The sequence below is a fragment of the Saccostrea echinata genome, unplaced genomic scaffold, assembly GCF_033153115.1.
Source record: "Saccostrea echinata isolate AGI-Se365-2 ecotype Australia unplaced genomic scaffold, CSIRO_AGI_Sech_v1 ptg000038l, whole genome shotgun sequence".
Classification (NCBI taxonomy): domain Eukaryota; kingdom Metazoa; phylum Mollusca; class Bivalvia; order Ostreida; family Ostreidae; genus Saccostrea; species Saccostrea echinata.
Window position 1 is genome coordinate 553966 of NW_026889787.1, and position 21222 is coordinate 575187.

The window sequence follows — 21222 nt, forward strand, 5'->3', positions numbered from 1 at the left end:
CCGTTGGACACCCTTCCATTGTTTTAGCTCTTAAACACAGAGATGATCTGTAGTCTATAATAATGTGTTCTTTAGGATAGGTCAGTTCTAACAACTGTTGCACATAAAGATCTTGTCATGCTTGGTGTCCAGATATTTAAAATCGGAACTGGAGACAGAGCTAGAGACAAACGTCTGAGACCCATGTGTAATTGTAGATGTATGGTCTTCACTACCGTGAATATCGCTCATGATACTCTCGCCAGTTAGTGCATTGATCAAATCAGTATTTTGAGGAGTATAAGCACATTCTAGATCACAATCGGCGTTGTGCTGATTTGCAGAATCGTTTACACATTCAGATTGATTACTTACAAAGTCTAGATTGGGAATGGCATTCTGCATTCTGCAATTCGACGTAGACTTTCTCAGGTGAAGCGACATGACCGGTGGTGACCAGTGCCATTTTTTTTTTCAAAGAAAGCTAATATGGAAGGGAAAGTTTACAATATGAATTTGGATGTATTATACATTTGGAAATGTTTTAGGACTGTTTATCCGATAAAAGAAATAATAAACAAAAATGTAAGCAATTAATCTGTGTGTGGGTTGTTCCAGAGTTGATAATGTGAATCAACGGTAAAGCTAACACTATACAGAGAGAATAAACTAGTTTGTTACCATCAGGAATTGGGTCTAGTTCACATTCATCATGGTGAAGTCACTTAGTTTGTTGATACCATTAGGGCGGAATGACTTCAGTGTGTGCATCCAGAACTGTTCCTTGCTTTTTTTTCTGAGCATCGGTCCAATTCTGATTATGATCAATAACCACTACTGTCATGTCCTCTCATTTGTGACCTACTGTTCAAGGTTAAAATGTTCCCCAACGGGTTCATTGAGTTTAGTGGTCTTAATGGTCGAACGGTGATTATTGATTCTCCTGCGGAGATCTCCCGTTTCCCCAACATACTGTTTGAAACAAAATTTACAACTGATGAGATATATGCAGTTGTCTGTTTGACAGGACAAATTCCCTAGAATTCTGTAGCTGCGGCCTGTAACGGGGCTTTTAAAACTGTCTGTGTCAGAGCTGTGCTTACAGAGAAGACATCTTCTGTCAAAGCAAGCTCTAAAGCCTCCGTTAGGTAATAGATTGTCCAATCTGCTTCTTACTACCATGTCCTTAAAGTTCCTCTTAGTTGTTTAGGTTTTTTTTTTTTTTTTTTTTTTTTGTTTTTCTGATTTCTTTGTTCTTTTTTCTTTGTCCTGAGAAAGGATATATATATATATACATGTACTTCAAAAACTAGATGTTCAAAAAAGACAAAAATATGCACTGGCTATTATTGTCACACATTTAGGCCTTACAGTAAATTCAAATTTATATGCGTCACACTGAAATTTGAAATATATATTATAAACGGGTCAACCTCATTCTGGACTCCAACCTAAAGTAACCCTTCTATACGTCAACCACTGAAGATTTAGGATGGCAGAGTCCCGAATGACACTTGGCGTTTTCATGCGTTTTGTTCGTATAACCCCGGCTATGCCAGTGAGAGGACACACCAAGTGGAATAACTCTTACAATCCTTGAGCTTAGTCTGAGTGATTTTTATTGATACAAAATAACTCTGGGATATTACAATTCTAAATTCCTTCAAGATCTGAGGACCTTTCCTGACCAGAGCGGCTCACAGGTGTTAAGGAGTGGCTCTGTTTCCCAACCTGTAATAAAAAGCAAGCAGAGACAGACACAATCCAGTTTCCGACTTTTATTAAATTAAACAATCCATTTTTCTAATATTTATAATTACAATGAATGATTGATACTAAATATTATAATAAACATTACTTCTTCTTATATAAAATATTTTAACCTGTAAATAAAATATATATGCCATCTGAAAATTTAATAATTTTACAAAAATGCGCAAGTCAAAAATGATCTCACCTGTAAAAAATGCAAGCAGAGACAGACACAATCCATTTTCCGACTAAACTGTGTCCGTCCCCGCCGCCTTTCTTACACCCCTGTATTTGTACATCTCCATATTTGTAATTCCTTCAAAATTGCAATAATTACTTTTAATTTGAATTTTAATTACTATTGTTCTGTCCTCCAACACTCTTTTATTTCCTAATGCACTTTAAAAATTATTTTCGATCTTTTGCATAAGCTTTTAAATTTATTTTTTTAGCTAATGTATACCAACAACTGATCTCTGGTCACCTTAATACCACTGGTTGCCTCTTAACCATAACCAAATATACCATTTGACAAACAACTAAACGACTGCATCCTAATGAATTTTCTTGGAATCGTATAGGTGAAAAGGTCAAACCTTAGTGGCCAGCATCTATCATTATTTTTATCTCCAGAGCTCGCATTTGTTATCTCTCTAAGTTAAATACACGAAAACGTGTAATATGTCTATTTTTATACGATTTTTGTAATGATTTTGTTTGTTTGTTTGTATGTTGTTTAACGTCCCTCTCGAGAATTTTTCACTCATATGGAGACGCCACCTCTTGCCGGTAGAGAGCTGCTAATTTTGTCCTATACTCGGCACTTACGGCCATTGAGCAGTGAGGGATCTTTTCGTGCCAGCACCTACTGCGACACGGAACCTCGGTTTATACTGTCTCGTCCGAAGGACCGGTCTCCACGTCCCACAGTGGGATTCGAACCCGCGACGTAAGGATCAACTCCTTACGCCGCGACTCTAGAGCAGATGCTCTAACCACTGCGCCACGCGGGCGACGATTTTTGTTATGATAAATTCCCCCTACTAACAAAAATCTTGTCCGCAAGATTTGGTTAACATGTTTTTCAATGGATCTTATATAATTTTTTCTATAAAATTTTTAGATGGCTTTAATACATTATAAAATATATCAAATAAAAAATTAAACATGCACGAAAAGAAAATATGTTATACAAAAATTGAATACGTTTACAATAGTAAGAAAAACAAAAAAAAAACAAAATATATGCAAAAGAGCAAGAGCCACGAACCACCAAAAATGGCCCAGTCTAAAAATTATCGGGTTTTTGTCAATTGATAGTGTAGACTTTTAGCTTTTTTTTTTGCCTTTTTTTTCGATATCGATTATATTTTTTGAAAAAGAGAGTTTGAAGTATGACGGTGTTTTAAAAGAAAATGCTAGTAGAACGTCATTTTTTGTAACGTAACGTTCTAGGGCGGAAAAATTATCTTGAGCGATTTTTCATGCATAAATATGTGATTTTGAATTAAAAATAGTATAAATTGGGATAGACATTTATTTTACTAAAAACTTCGCAATTAATTTAAGATAATTAACAGCAGTTTGAAATTGATTTCAAATCGCAGTCTTGATGGCAACTGCGTGTTTAACAATAAAAATCCGGAGTATCAAATTGTTTTGAGACTAACACGCTAACAACTACGCCACGCAGCTCCTGACGAAGAGTGCCATTTAAATCATGTTTGTGATATGATTATTGTTAGGGGGTTCGAATCCCACGAATACATTTTTTTTTTAATAAAAGAAATTTTTTTTCCGAGATCTTTTTTCTCAGAAAAGTTTTGTTGATCATAATTTAATAAATTTCAATAATGAGAACTTTATTTTAAAGACTTAATTCATAAATTGAATATGATTTTATTAATATCGGAAGCTATAGGCATTCTGCACGCCTTGTTTACCCATCTTCTTAGTTATGCATAAAAAAGAAGTATGTTGTCCTCTAACATCTAATGTATAGTACTGTTCTTGAATCGAATCTTAATTTTTGTGTGAAAAACACAGGGCAAAATATGATTGTTCGTGCCTTTAGCTCTTTGCATGTGCAGCAAAATCAAATTTGTACAACTGCCTAGGCATTTTACCGGGGTGGAGTCGGGAACACTCCTTAGAATACATGTAGTTAACAATAATCTGCAGGGGGAAATGGCATCCCAATAACAATCACAAATTTAAACCCTTGAACTTCAGACAAGTACACTATTCGCTTAACCCAAAATAAAAAGTTGCCACAAAATATCATTGTCGATGGATTTACATCTTTTGCTATTTTCACAATAGAAAAAAAAGGTTTCTTACTGTCTCTCAAGGTAAGCACTCCTTTTTCTCAATAAACACTCTTAAGACATATTTCGCATGGGAGTTAAAAACACTGTTACTGTACATAAACAATTTAAATCAATATTCAATTTAAAAAAAAAAAAAAAACATCTGAAAACAATCTCAACCTAATGTTAACTTGTTAGTCAGCTTCCATTTATCTTCCATGTATCTTCGATTTATTTTGAGTCATTATTTTTCCATGCATTATGTTAGTTTAGAAACTTATTAAAGTAGCTGTTACTTTGTCAATAACAAACACATGCAAAAACAAACAATCATACATGTAACCAGTGTAACCGTAAAATGATCACATTTTTCTCCTCCGTTTTTTTATTATTATTTAATTATCCGGTCATCGACATGTGTAACAAGAGAGGAAGAATTTTCCATTCATTCCAGAATTAAATAGAAATTAAGTATATGGAACCAGAGCATAAAAAGAATCAGTTTTTGATATATAACGTGTTTTCTATAATACGCATCACTTAGATCTCACTTTTTTAAGTCCTTGTTGATCTAGAAAGGAGGAATGATTCCTGCAGCAAATTAGGAAGGATAAAGAATTTCGCTTAAAACTCCCATATAACAGTTGAAATGAAAGAAATGGAAATAGTTAGACGTCCTGATAGAGATCTATATGAATTATATGCATGAAAGAAAGGAAAAAAGAGTTGGACGATCCGACAGAAGAAAGAAATGGATGACATATATATATAGAAGTCAAAGACAAAATGCTGTCCATCCCATTACGATACCCTTCCTTTCCTTAACCATTGTCTTAAGACATTTTCCAGAGGTAAAGCAATCCTTTTGGTGTTTTTATATTGACAACGTCTTGCAGATTAGGTTTGTTTACTTTTGATTATTTGCTTGGGTATTTTCTTGTTCGTGTTTGCAAGTTTATATGTCACATACGTTTATATTTCTAACACCTTACGATTGATATTGCTATCTCCAGTTCGAATATCTGTTGTTCCCACTTCCCTCTGGAAGATGAACCATGTTCTTATGTGTATATCACGTGTTTCAAATGATCCCTGATGAAAGAGATCTAACAAGAGACGAATGCAACATGATAGTCACTGGTTGAAACTCTGCCGTTCAGTTAAATGAAACGTGACTAAAAGTCTACTGAATGGTGACTGAATAACAGAGCACTGCCTTTCAGTGATATTTCCAGATATTTTCAGTGGTCATTTAGTTGATTGAAAAGTATAAGTTGATCTTGCAACATATTATGCCAAATCAACTAATTACTACACGGATTCTGAAGTGTATTTTCCATTTATGACACTTACTGAGGAAATCCCATGATATGGCTTCAGGCTAAGATGGATCACAAGAACAGGACAAGTTATAAATCGTAATATTTCAAAAATATATATAATCTTCAAATATCTCTTACGACAGCGGCCAACATTTTTTTTTGTTATCACTGTGATTGAAATAGTCCAAATACATCTCTCGTGACAATTATTCTGGATAATTACGAGAAGTTAATTTTTGGCCAACCGGATTTTTTTTTCTTGGTGTCATAATTTGCACTACCGTTTAAACCGAAAGACAGATTAAATGTTAAATTTTGAACACGTCACAATGATTCCGAACACGGAAGGTAAGAACTAGATCTGTGATATACAATTTAAAATTATAAAAATCAGTCAATTCTTTCTTTCAAGTCGATTCATGAGATAGTGTTAGGTGCTGTATAGGTTAATGATCGTGGTTTTCAAAGAATATGACTTAAAAAAATGAACTTTCACGTGAATGTTTGAAAGTTATATGATATACATTTTTTTAATGTAAAAACTACTCTGTGTTTAAAATGAGATGCCGTATTGGTAAAAGACCGTGGTTTGATGAAGTTCCAATTTAGGAAAGTGAATCCTGAAGTCAAATATATAATACTGTATATTTAATCTTAACTTTTGAAATCTGAACATCTATGCAGCATCAACAAGGCTTACATATCAAGTTTCTAACGTCACAAAATTGTTAACACGCAAGCTATACATACTGTGTCAAAAGAATACTTAATGGAACTTGCTCACAGGAATCCATTTATTAATACAACAATAAAAACCAGACTTTGTCATATTACTCCAAAAATGAAAAAAAAAATAATAATAGCAACTGCTGATTAAATAAGGATGATCTTAAAGTTTTGGGAATGCAACTTGACGGAATACTCTGATTTCTGATATAGAAGAGGTACATGCATATGAAGTATGAAAACTGGTGACGTGTATTTTAAAATACGTTTACACAGACAAAAAAAAAACACAACTGTTTATTGAGTAATCTGAACACTCCCCGATGGTATCGCGATTATATGATTTATTTATGAAAAATGTCAAGGTCCTGTTCTATGTTTTATACCAAGATAGTGGTATATTTTTATTTTCACTACCCACATTAAACACTGCATGTATATTAGCTCCATTAGACTTTCTCTGTTGTGACCAGAGGTTGGAAATGGGACATTTAAAGCAGTTTACCTCAAAAATAAATTTAAAAACACCCTTCATAATAATAGTAATATAATAATAAAGATAGTATTTTTCCTTGCTGTTCATTTTAAGGGACTGTTTTTAAAAAAGCACACTCTGTAGCAATTTCCTTTTGAATAAAAGGTTTTTGTGAAGTAGTTCCTTCTTTATAAAAGTTGGGTTGTATTCCAACATATCGTTTACCTTGATCAATTTAATTCACAATGTACACAGTTATTTCATTGTACCGATCAAAAACATTCTTTTCATGACATTCAATCGCACAGGGAGACATTTAAAAAAAAAAAAAAAAAACTTTTAGAAGCGTTTTTAAGAAACATCATATGAATCTTTCGTTACATTTCAATAATAAAAAATTAAAATTAATAAAATATATATATATATATATATATATATATATATAAAGAGTACATGTACAACATATTTTATATATTTCTACTTTTTCTTTTTTATATTTCGCAAGTCCTTTATATCCAGAAGTCAGAGGTTTGCTTTTATATATTGCTTTTCCTTTACATAATAATTATACAGAGCTTCCTTAGGGCATACTGCTTACGCCGGCTTTGATAATTAATGTCTTCCGCTCCAGCGGGAGACCTTCTACTGATTGTGATGGTTAAGATTATTCTTTTTTTTTCCTAGACGCCAATTTTGAGACCTCATATCTTGCTCATTTCTCAACGGATTTTGCTCAAATTTGCAGGGTTTATAGACGTTACAAAACTCTGTCAGAATGTTGTCAAACATTTCAAAAATTCACTTCCGCTTTTGGGTTATCTCCCTTTAATTGAAAATTTAGGACGCTTCATTTCCAGACAAAGGCTCAGAGACTACAAAAGCTGGAGTAGAAATTCTACCGAATTTAAATAATAGAAGCACTGAAGTTGTGCACATCGGTTTTTGTTTTTCAATTTCTGTATTCAAGATGGCGCTAGAGAGGGGTCAAAAATTAGAACGCCTAAAAGAGCGAAAATTTACACATATTTTCCTTTTTACCTTCTAAACTAAAAATATTTTGATAAAACATGTAGAATAAAAGTTGTGCACAATTTTGAGGCCTTTCATTTGACACCACTAAAAAGGGTCTGGCCCCTAAAATTAGGGATCTGGGGCCCTTTAAAGTTTTTGCTTTATAACTCAAAAACGGTAAATATTTCGAAATAGCTGCCGTAATTAAAGTTGTTATTTAAGATCTTATTAATCTCAAGAAAACGTTATTTTGTTTGAGTCTTGTGTTCTAAATGAGCTGGAAGCATAACACATATACAGGTAAGTGTTTTCATTCAGCAAGTAAATAAGAGCTCTTCATGCATGTAATTAAAATAAACTTACTATAAATAATAAAAGATGCTAATATTCTTTAGAATCAGGCTCTTGGAGTATTTTGTGCTTTATTTCCAAATTATTTACTGACAACTTTCCCTTTTATTTCGTTTGTTTTCAAATTTGGATAAACTAGTCTACTAAACAGGGAAAAAAAGATAACCTTTTCTTCTTATCATATAAAAACAAACAATAAAGTTAGAAAATAAAACAAAACTTTAAACATAGACTATTCACAGCCATTAAGTGCACGCCTTTTACATTCACCTTTTGTGTTTACAATTATGTAACACCTCCCTCGATAGCGCGTGGCAAAGGAGGTCACCGAGGATCAATCGGGGTGTGAACCAGCGACCTAAGGTCATACACAAAACAAACCATAGAATGGCCATTCCAAATACATTTTGTTAACAAAGTGATGAGTGGATAAATATGTTAAATCTTTCAGACTATTTCATAATATCTTTAATTAAGTCGCTAGTACATTTCAATTTATATATTACAAGAAAGTTGCATATTTATTTTTATAAACATTGTATTTCTCGATGTTGAGATAATTGCGCTTTGTGGAAAATTACTTTAAAATCATTTCGAATCTTTCATATGATTTCGTCTTACTGTTTATCACTCGCTCGTTTTAATCAGCTAGTCTTAACTGCCTTTCACTTATTCACTTCAAATTCAATGCATCTTGAATGCCGAAAAGACCACTTTGTTTGCGTATTAAAGAAACAGTTTATTTATCTCTCTAATGTTATTATTTAACAAGTTGCTATTTCTTTCATGAACATTAAACAGCATGTATATAATTATCACGATAATTGTACGTAGAGGTAACATTTTTAATTGTCAGGAAAATCGAAAATAAAATTAAGTACTTTTGAGTTTGTATTATTTTCTTCCTAGTAACTTACAATATTATTGCATACAAAATACTAGGTCGGACGCAAGTAACCTAAATATTTCACTTGTATCTGAAAATTCTATCGAGCGTCGAAAGAATTTTACCCGTTAAAAAAGTGTACCAAAAAACCTTCCTATGCAGTTTTCTTTGGGAATCAATTGGCTTATATAGTTTACTCCGACATGTGTTGACAAAACTCACGCAATGAGAAGCCATACATTTCAAACTTGTGACCTCTTGGTCAGTGCATGTGAAGATTACGCATGGCAATTGGTGTCTGGAAAACGATGTATGCTTTATAAATAATTTTACAGGTTAAGATTTGTTCTCATTCTAAATTAAATACAAACACAAACCCGTTATTTCCTTTGTTATTTTATACCGTCCCTTATATCAGATAGATTGTTTTAAAAACGTGTTGTTTAGGAAGATTAATCTTATGCATTTGTTTTATTTCATCTAATAAACTGAATTTACACATGACACGAATTACTGGTACATGCATGTAAGTACGCGTAAATGCGGTGTTATTTGTTTATGTGGAAGAGCGCCCAAGATAAATACACTTCGAACTCTGGAATTTCCCTATTTTACTGTTTAAGGGGGATGTACAAGCCATCTTGGATGTATTCTGGTCTAAAATAAGAAATACCGAGAATGCGCTTAATACATTACCAAACCAGCTCAAAGTTACTCAAAGTGCTAATGCACTTATTACCTACTGTTAGAGACCAAAATTATTAAATAATTATTTTTCTATTGTTTGCATTTGGTGAAAATTAATCATGTTAGAACTGCGCAGCCACAGCATTCAGGAGATGAATAATGCAATGAAAATGATGTCAGTTCGGTTTATTAATAATATGGCTACAACCATTTGTTCTGCTTTTTTCTTGTCGTTGTCCATAATTTTTGAAAATTTGATTTTTCGTATGGTGGTCTCCCTGAGGCCATGCGTTTATTATGTCCGCCATTCCGCTGTCACACAGAGTTCAAATAACATTGTTTTTAGAATAAATGAGACAGTAACGACATCAACACAAGACATATCTAATTAATGGTCCTTAGTTTATACAACTTACATCTTTTATTTGTTGCATCGCATCGTCTGATTAATGACAGAACGCGATTTTAACCCATCTCTCGCAAACCGGGAAAAAATGTCCTGTTTATCACTCGAGTTTCCTCAGTCATATCATTCCACGGAGCACGTGGTTGGCATATGCATATTTCTTTTGTGGATAGATGCATTTATTACAATTGAATTTTGCTTAGAACAAGTCTTATTAGTTTGTTGACTCCTTTCAAACTAATGGGAAAAGATTAAACAGTTCTCAACATGTGTTTACGGCGGATCTCTTTTCTATGGCGATAGAAGAATGAATGTCCATTGTTTCCGGTGAAAACAGCTGATAGAAGGTAAGACACATTTCGGGTGTGTAAAAACGTGACTCTTTGTTTTAATCCTTGCAATGAACGTGTAATAATTTTCTGCAGACTTGCGGAGTTTCTAAAAATGTCATATATCTATGTGATTTCTGATCAGATATCAGATATCAGTTAAAATTCTTGACTTCACGTTCCGAATTGCCTCTCTGTTAAGTTGTGTTTGTACATAGAGACTATTTTTAAATGGGGCTCTGCAAGGAGGGTGCATTTTTTTAAATTTAAAAATGTTAAGCAAGTTGATATATTCAATAACACATTGTAATTATTACATTCGGAAAGTAAGTACACTTGTCAATATTGTTCAGCAGATAGAAAGAAAAAGTAGTTAGTTATAAAATTTCCTTCAGGAGCCTCATAATAATAGGAGATTGTTTGCTGTACTGTCGAGTATTAGGGCCGCACATTGTATGGAACATTGTTTTGGACCTAAAAACACATCATGGAAAAGTGTGTCCAGGTCTTTAACTGCAATGTTTTGAAGTCTAATTTTTATTAAAATACTTAAGTTATTGGACTTGTTGAATAGTCATTAGTCAGAAAAATAAACTATTCATGTGACTGTGTGAAATTGTTTCCAAAATTTGTTTTGCATCAGTTTTGACACTGTATCATATATATATCTAGACACATGCACTTAACTTACCCTATAGTATAATAAAATTTTACATGACTTATGTCATAATCTCGAGGTTTCTAACTTCAAATCCAATTACATGGACTAAACCCTCCCAAAAATTGCATTTATTTTATATGTTTAAATAGCACTTTCAGAGGACATGGAGGAAAGGCAATAGGAAAATGTTTGCTACCATTTTCTTCTTCAATAAAAGTAACAGGAATTAATGGAAAGCTTCAAGTATTGTGTATTTATTGTTGATTAAATTATTATGAATTAAATTAAAATATTTTTCATATTGTAGGTGTCATATCCTTAACTAGTTTCCCATAGATGTTCTGAGATGCAATTTAATACAGCCCTTAGTTTTGCACAAAGGAATCAAGTAATTTTGTTAATAACCCATGCATTTGTATCTATGTGCAGTTCCTCTTTTTTAATTTCAAGTTTCTTGCTTATAAACACTAAAATTTTTCGTTCTTAACACCATTTGTCAATGAATTTATTAATACAGGTACTTGTAAAATTTTGTTTACAGGGGGAGTCAATGCCAAGAATAAAAAACTCAAAATTCATAATGGTGTGGATATAAGTTATAGGTGCAAATGGACTGCAAATATGAACACAAGTCTCCCCATTATTACAAAAGAAAAGCAAAAGAGAAGTAAGTCATTAGGATATCCAGGAGCTTGTTTAGATAATGATGTGCATGGCATGTCATTTAAATGCTTTGATGACAATGATCAGCTCAAGGCATCTTTGGTTAATGCATATAGAGTTTCTAAAGCAGGTCCCCTCTCATAATTTAATATTAAGCTGTTCTTGTTTACAATTTGATATGTATATACATAACAAAAATTAATTGACAGATTGCATTTGCAATACTAAACTTGCTTTGATTTGTATCATTTATATTCTTGATAATTTATTTATGTAAGTCAAGTAGGCCAGTGAAGAGTTTTGTTATATGTGCCTGATATTAGTTCAGGTTTCTTAGTAATGGATAAGCAAATTAGACCATGCAACTAGAAATATGTTAAAAAAAAGAGATATGTCCATAGGACATGAATGTTCCACCCAGGGTTCCTTAGTAATGCAGCATGAAAATTTGTATCAGTGTATGAAGTTTGATGAAAATATCTTGAATAATTTCTTTAAAATTTGGTTTTATACATAATAAATGTTAAAGTCAAAGGTTATTGGGAAGCTCAAGGTTAAAAAAAATTGGACAAATTTGATAAATTCTCACCAAATAATGTATCAGTGCAGAAACTTACATAAAAAATATATAATAGAATAGTTTCTTTGAAACTGAGCTAAACTCAGAGAGTGATGTCAAGATCAAAAAATGTTCATGAAGTTGAAAGCTCTCCACAATATGTATCAGCACATGAAGTTTGATAAAAATATCTTAATTTCTTTCTTTGAACTTTTGAAGAGAGGGCAATGTTTGCAGATAGGTTAAAGTTTGCCATCCTTGGCAACAGAGAAAAGATTTATAAGTATTGTTTTGTAATTTGTTACTGTTATAATAATTTTTTTCTAATTGTTGAATGTTCTAAACATGCTGAATGATCTTCTACAACTGCATTTTATTATTGTAGGTCTTTGAGGAATATCATGTGAAAATTGCATTGAAATTCTAAACTAAAAAGAAATCCATGGTAAACCCAGACTCTTGCCAGTGAGAATACAGTGTAAATCTGAGCCCAATAGTGCCATCTTTGGAACATCAATTTTGTTCGTTATACTAGCTGCTTTGTTTCCTGTAATGTTTTACATATAGGATTTTGAGATAATAACAGAATATCAATCATATAATGTAAAATAAGAGAACTCCATTCAGTGTTTTACTTTGAAATATATTACTCTGTAATAGATTTCTAAATCAGAAAGAATTCATTTCATTATCTGTCTGCTACAAGGGCTGTGTATTCAAATTAAAATTTACACATCATATGATACAATATCTTTAAGTGTGTGCAATGTACGCGTGTATAGGGATTAATCTTGTGAATCTTTTAATATATAAGTTTTCAAGGACTGATTATTTCAAAATTTATCATGTAGTTCTTATCTCACTGTCATTACAAAAAAAGACTTCAGACTTTAAAAATACATGTATGTAAAACCAATGTCTAAAATCACAGCTTTCTGTGAGTAACACACTATTTCTTTTTGCAGATGAGCATCTGTCAATTTGCTGAACGTTTTTTTAATCATAATAGGTCATAGGTGTATTTCAGAACAGTCAAAAATGTTTTTTTTTCTCAAATTTCTCTTGACCAATATATTGAGATTTTATTTGTTAGAATTAAGTAAACAAAAATTACCAGATCAGCAATGGAAAGATGTCCACATTTATATGCATTTAGTTTTATAGAGTGTATCCTCATTTGTATTGTTACTATTGTACAATGTAGGTTCAATTGTTTGATTTTTTTTTTTTGGGGGGGGGGGTGGCCATGGTTGGAGCATAACAAGGGATCTACATTGAAAAGGGAATACTAATCTGATAAATTTATGTTTAGTAAATGCAGTTGTCAATACATATATAATGTAACACTCAAAACCTGGTTTAGGGCCACAAAGAGGTTTTTTTTTTTAATATTTACTTGATGTGAGAGACAGGGGGCTGAGAGACTCAGAGAAAGCAATTTGACTGAGGTGAGCATTGTGAACATTAGGTGTCCATCAATATTATAAAAAAAAATTATGCTAGTATCAACTTTAAAAATAAATATTGAAATTTAGAGTTCATCACTGGAGAGTAGATTGCATATTTGTCTTAATTTTATTAGCAAAATGTTTCATTAGCACTTTGTTTTGCAATATTGTCCATGACAATCTTGAGTTTGTTTTTGAAATTATGGTCAAAGTTTTAAAATTCTAGCATTACTATGTATATGATTAAACATGTACTATCTTGTATATGATTATGTTGATTTTGTTTTCTTTACTTGGTGAAATTGTAATTTGGAAACCATGGACAAAATAAAGAAATTAAAAAAATGTTTGTAAATCATTAAATCCCCTAATAATTACTCTTACCAGTAATGATTTTGTACCTATTGAAATGTAGCTAGGATGTAATGGAATTTAAAAATGTATGTGTGACAAAATATATGTACTAAAACAAGCTCATTCACATTAATTTTACGATGTGTACTTTATTTGTGATTCATTGTTGATAATTACAAATCTGGAAGTTATCAATACTTGAAATACCACATTTGTTTAATTACAAAGTGGAAAAAATTCATTCAAAAACTTTAATTTTGATGTTGCACAATTTTCATTGCCTGGAAGCAAAGACTTGAAGAATTTGTTATTACAACACACTATAAAACAAATGTTATTTTAATTCACTACAATTTATTACACACAACTTCCCTTTTTATTGTGTTTATATAATTAAAAAAAAAAAATTCATAAGTAATTTTCCTTTACTTTTTAAAATAAACTTAATATAGAGGTGTTTTATTAATTTGTCTGTAGTTTAAGTTTCTTCATTTCAGACCATTATGTGCCTCCATAAAAAGAAGTGGTCTGGAATTTTATTTTGCTAAACATAGATCACGTGCTTCTGTCCATGAACTACTTTCATGGTTCTTTACACTCATTTTGAAGACAACAGTGCCTTGTTTGTAACTGGAAATTACCATTTAACAGTGCAAAATTTAGACATTTTCTCAACAAATGATTGTAGGGAGAACATTAAGGCACACTTTGCATATATTTTTTTTTTTTTGGATTTTTTAAGGCTCTATTAAAGTGTGTAGCTGCGCAATTCTAAAGTGCATATCAAAAGCAAATTTCTGCAGAAGTGTAAATTATTCACGCAAAACATGCATTCAGCTATGCATATTTATTGTTTTTTCATTCTAAGGACATAAAATTTGATCAAGTTATAGTGTACTTTAGTCATTTGAAGAAATGTTTACTTTTTGTTTTCATTCCACCTAAGGTGGCCGGACATCCCCCTTAAATCAAAGGTCCGCTCAGCTGACGAGTTGTTTTATAATTATATTCAGGTCCTGGCCAGCGATCGTTACGGTTGGTGACACTGCAATTAAACAGGTCGATACTAAGGTACTAAGATACTAACGGGTATATATATTTTCACCTAATATCTTTTCATTAAGTGTTTTCAGTAAGGGTTAATGTACGAGTAGCGCTCCATTCCTTAAAAGTAATGGAGCCGAGGCCCCGAAGGGGCCGAGGCCCATTGCTTTTAAGGAATGGAGCGCTACGAGTATATTAACCCGCGTAAAATCCACCTTCTTATAAATGCTTGTAATTATTATTCGTTAATATATAATAAAGAATATAAGATACACTGTAAATATACATAATATATTAGTATTTCATTTTATATATGGATAGAAAGTAAGGCGAAAAAGTGTAGTGAAGTTAGTTAAATCAACTGACACTCGACAGCTTCGATAGCACAGTGAGATGAGTACCCGACTTCGAAGGTGAAGGTACCGGGTTCGATTCTCAAGTTTGGAACTTTTATTTTCTTTATGTGAAAATAAACTTGATAAAATTTTCTAAGTTCTTTCCTCGGTAGAGGCACGGGAAGGAGAACAAGAACATAACCAATTCCGTTTTCAATGTAATTTGCAACTCTCCATTCCTGAAAAATAATGGAGCGCTCAAACAAAGGAGTGACGTCACAGGTGGATTTTACTAAGAAGTAAATTGCTGGATGATATCATGTTCTCCTTGATCAATCGATAGCGTGTAGAAACAGCGGTAGATGAACACACGCTTTTGTGTACAAAGCACACGTGTAAACCAAAAGGATGGGAAAAAACGACGAAATAAAAACATTTCTCTATTAACTGAAATTATTGTCTTTAGACAGATGAAAATAAATGATTATCCGCCTAAGAACATGTGAAAATTATACCCAAATACAATGTAACGCAGGATTTGGGGTTTAATCCCGAGTACACAATTATAGCAATGATGTGTACATGTACATGCAGAATACCGCTTCGTCCATGTGTTCCTCCTTAACGGAAAAAATTATCAGTAAATTATATTATACCGAACGAGGTTGAAAAATGACGAACTTTTTTCTTAAAATTAACAGCAATTATCAGACTTCTCATATCACTGTAAAAAAAAAAACCTTAAAAACTAAAACCGTCTGTTTGACTTTGTCAACGCGTTTAATAGATCGGGTTCGAGATTTTTATTAAATTTCGCTTTATAATGGAAAAAAAAAAAACCACTGGCAGATTTAGAGGAGGTTCAGTGGGCCTGCCCCCTTTTGTATCCAAAATATACACAAGATTTAATAAATCAATTTTTTATGTGGCTTTTGGCCCCTACCCCGACCCAAAACTGGTCGGGCCCGCTTTTCAAGATTCCTGTATCCGCCACTGAAAAAGAATGTGTTGTTCTCTTGGATGTCGATATCTGAATTATGTTTTAATTAAACACCTTGTCTAATATATCATGGGTGCCCATAATAGGACGATTATTTGTTTTTTAAAATAAAGTGGTTCTTACAGATGTTAAAAAAAACTTATAAACGGCTAATTAATTATTTTATTCATCTACAACAAAATTGTTAGTTTAGTTCTTTGCTTACATAATCCAACTTTTATAAATTAACACGAACGTCGTGCGATCGTATACAAATACTCAGAAGCAATCTTTCATATTCAATGAACGTATCTAGGTGAATAAATTTCCTCTCATCACTATACGTATACCCCCATCCTCGAAATAAATAGTAAGTTTTCCATTCGCAGTCGGTTGGTTTTACCAGGTACATGTCAGTACAAGTGAGGATGGAGCTTTACAGAAGCAGGTGATGAATTCCGAGAGAGATAGGCACTGCCTATTTTATATACATGTACATTCCTAGGGACCTTTTTTTCTGAACCGATGTCACTGTTATTCAAAGACCTAGCTAGAAATTCTCTCTCTCTCTCTCTCTCTCTCTCTCTCTCTCTGAAATGCAGGCCCGTCGATTGTAAAAAAAAAAAATGACAGAATAATTTCAATTTTTAATAAGTATCTCACCTTCCAAGCCAAAGACCCAAGGAAGCTTTTCTGTTCATAATTTTTCATCTTTGTTTGCTTTCTTGGTGTATATAAGCGTTATCGTCGTTGTTGTTCTAAAACTACTTGTAAATTTTTCTTATTTTTATCAAGAACCACTGGACCATAACAACGAAAATTAACACAGAATATTTTTGGTAAAGTTTTATTCAAATGAAGGGTCACATCCTCTTTTAAGGGATACATGTAGTAAAAATTAGATGGGGTCCAGGCGCGGATCAAGGAATTTTTTTCCCCGGGGGGAGGGGGGATCCCAATAAAAAAATATTTCAATCCAGAAATTTCTTGACGAGCCAAAAAAAAAAAGAAACTCTTTTCCCAAACGTGAAAAACCAATTTGTGTGTGTTTGTGTCTGTGTTTGTGTCTGTGTATGGGGGGGGGGGGGGTCGTTGACTTTTAAAGCTTCATACCTAAGACTTTTCATACCATTTTAACACAGATCCGCGTTTTCGAGGAAGGGTCCGCGTTTTCTGGGGGGGGGGGGGGATGGTCACTTTTACTTGGCTTAGTATATACATTTAACTGCCCCCAAACCCCTCTAGATCCGCGCATGGGGTCATTTGAAAACAGTATTCTCAAGAACCCCTGGACTAGAATGAGAAAATTTCCAACATAGCATACATTCATTTTTTTTTCTTCAAATTTTGATTCCAGGGAGAAGGTTTGGACCGGAAAGAGTGTTCATAATTTAAAATAGGAATTTATATACCTCCCCCCCCCCCCCAAACGAAGTGTGTGGGTTTGAGGTGGGGGTGTTTTGAGTCTTCTGGAATCACACTGTCCGTCTGCCTAGCTGTCCGTCTGTACGTGATAGTTTGCCAAGGATATTATAACTTTGTTATGAAGAAACTGGAAGGTCAACTTGATACAAAGATTACTAATGATCCGAGGGTGTGTCATGGTTTTGATCCAATATCATTCCGGCAAGTTCAAGGTCACTGGAAAAAAAATAGCAAGTATCATACTTGATACAGGAATTGCTTATGACAAAATTAAAGGGTTTGACCTTCATCCAAGATCATTCCTGTAAGTTCAAGGTCACTGACAGAAAAGTGTAAGATTACTGTATGTGCTATAATTTTGGAAGCTCATACTTGGAACAAAGATTGCTTATGATCCACCGGTTTGAGATAACATAGTACTAGACTGGCAGAAGAAGTGGCAAAATTCGTGCCTGGATTATAAATTTATAAGGGGTGGAAGGAACACAGGAAATTTTTCTCAGATTGCTTGAGATGGGTTTGTCCTGACCTTGAACAAAGGTTTTTTTTGGCAAGTTCAAGGTCACTGGCAGATAAATATTTTTTTTCCCTCATGCTATAACTTTGTTATATAAAATCACTGGAAGCTTTTACTTGATACAGAGATTGTTTATGATCCAAGAATGTGTTTTGACCTTGATCCAAGATCTTCCTGGCAAGTTCAAGGTCACTGACAGAAAAGTGCAATATTCTTTTTCAGGTATATCTTTGTCATTGAGTATCACTGGAAGCTCATAATTTGTTCAAAGGTTGTTTGTGACCTTAACATAGGTCATTTAGCTAAGTTTAAGGTCACTAATATAATAACTGTAAAATTCAAAAAAGGTCTAGTCGCCCACGTGGCGCAGTGGTAAGAGTGTCTGCTCTAGAGTCGTGGATTAAGGAGTTGATCCTTACATCGCAGATTCGAATCCCACTGTGGGACGCAGAGAGAGATCCTTTGGATGAGACCGTACAAACTGAGGTCCCGTCTGGCAGTAGGTGCTGACACGAAAAAGATCCCTCACTGCTCAATGGCCATGAGTGCCGAGTATAGGTCAAAATTTGCAGATCTCCATCGGCAAATGGTGGCGTCTCCATATGATTGAAAAATTCTCGAAACTGACGTTAAACAACAAACAAACAAAAAGGTCCATAATTTTGTAATAGAAAAAATTGCATGCATTTGCATTTCACTGAAAAGATGATAAATATATCATCCAGAGTGTGTAATGGCCTTGACTTAAATTCGAGGTCACTTAGAATATGATGTTTTGGATGAATAGTCTGAAAGAATACGTGACTGTGAATTTTTTTTATGTCGGTGACATACAGATGGTGTTTGCTCTTAACCAGCTGCAGGATGTGTTATGGCTTGACGCAAGGTTATTTGGACAAGTTCAAGTTCACTGACAGGGGAATTTTACATTCCTTAACTGTCTTTCTACTGTTGAAACATTGAAAGTTGATGCCCCTTACAGGATTGTTTATAACCTTAAAATGTTGCATGACCTTGACTCAAGGTCGCTATGTCCTGTCCGGAGCTCCGACGGAAGACCCATTCGTTGCATTGCAACGAGCTCGGCTCTAGTTGCAATAATTTTTGTTGACTTGCACTGAAGATTTATCTCCTTTACTGCTGATCACCAAGGAATGCTAATAAGATATAGCTGACCCCGCCTACAGTGTGAGTTGAAAATTGACATAGCGGTGGAATATCTCATCGACGCGTACAGTATCTTACTCAGTATCTCACTCAGCAGCCCAACATCGATTTCATTTGTATCGCGCAGTAAAACGTTTGGAAATGCTTTGACTTTTTAAATTATGGATTTATGTAGAATACAATAAAAAAAAAGCAATAATAATTGTTTTATTTTATTTAGATTCTATAAAGAAGACTAACCTCCTTGACTTTGATAAAACATTTTTCCAGTTGATAGACACCTAAACCCATGCGAAAGTTACTTGTAAACATAATCTTAATGACTTATTGACTTTTCGACAGAAATCCTGTATTCATTATTAGATTCTTTTCCTCTTCCTTTTTTTTCTCAGTAATTTACTTATAATGCAGGTAGAGTGTAATATTAAACTTTTCTGTGCTTTATTTTGATATTTCAGGGAATCAAAAATTGAAAATGCTCTTCTTTCTATTTCTGGAATTCATACCCAGTGTATTCGGTGAGTATATATGTTATCAATATGAAACTATGGATCACTAAATTTTGCGACACCTTATTTTCGCGAGATAGACATTTATTCCTTATAAGCGAGACAAAATTTTCACGAGTTGTGGTTAATGCTCTACATTATCTTTAGGAATACTTAAATACTCGAGAAGGATACTTTCCGCGAGACAACTGGCTCGCGTAATTGCGTGAAAATAAACTTCTCGCGAATAAAAAGTGATTTAGAGTACTCGAATGGAACGTATATTTGTTTTTTGAATTTTGTTTTATGTGTATAAATAACGATGTATTGTTATCTTAAGGATTGTCGTTATAATCTTTAAGAAGAATTAAATTAAAGTGGACTACCTTTTTGTTTTTGTTTTTGTTTTTTGTTTTTTTTTTTCCCCATAATCAAACGTTGAAAACAAAACGAAACTTGCATTAGTTGCAAATCCAATTATTTAAAACTGGAAATTATTCAATGCCTACAAGGAACATACCAGTTAAGCATTCAATAATATGTCATCTTCAACGAATTATACAATATAAGATACTAATAGGTTTTCCTCACAGGGTTGGAAAAAAATTGGGAAATACTTATATTTCCCAGGACGGTGGGAAATATTGGTAATTACCGGGAATTACTGGTATTTTCCGGGAAATACTGGGAAATAAGAAATAGGTACATATTTCATCAATATTGACATGTAGTACACCTTATTGGCTAAGATATCTATCTCATATCTATCTCAGGTTTCACTGTCCTTGATTTAAAGAATTCCGGTTTCCAAGTAATTCATTGTATATAATCATAGCACTATTCATATACATGTACGAGTAATGAGTGTCATGTGTTTCCGATGTAGTCTATAAAGGTCCATGAAATGAACCCAAAGATCCCTAATGGTTTTTTGTATGTAACTAAAGAAGGATACAAGAAAATTCTTAAATGTACAGGGTAGTTTAAGTAACAAACCCAAGAAGAAGCCTTTCAGTTCTACTCATGAAGGTAATTACATGTATATCTCAAACCAGGAGCACAAAACTGTCCAGAGCAATTTGTTAAAACAACATGATTGTTTATAATAATAACAGTGTTTATAGAAGGATTAAAAAACTTTTTTTTTCTTGGATTTATAATTAATAAACTTATAATAATTCTACAAAACTGAAATTTTATACAGCAGGGAGAATTAATGTTTCAAAATGCATATGGGTATGGGACCTAGAGTAGTGATACATTCATATTCAATATTATTCATCTGATTTTATATTTATTTATTTTTGAATTTTGTATAAGATTGAGTGAAATAAAGAAATAAAAAAAAA

The 21222-nt window shown here is 33.1% G+C and overlaps 1 protein-coding gene across 1 annotated transcript in view; it reads left to right on the top strand.

Annotated features, from left to right (window-relative positions):
• The window catches only part of LOC133200315 (low-density lipoprotein receptor-related protein 4-like), a 41957-nt gene that overhangs the window by 15846 nt on the left and 4889 nt on the right, over window positions 1–21222 (top strand). The window lies entirely within an intron of this gene.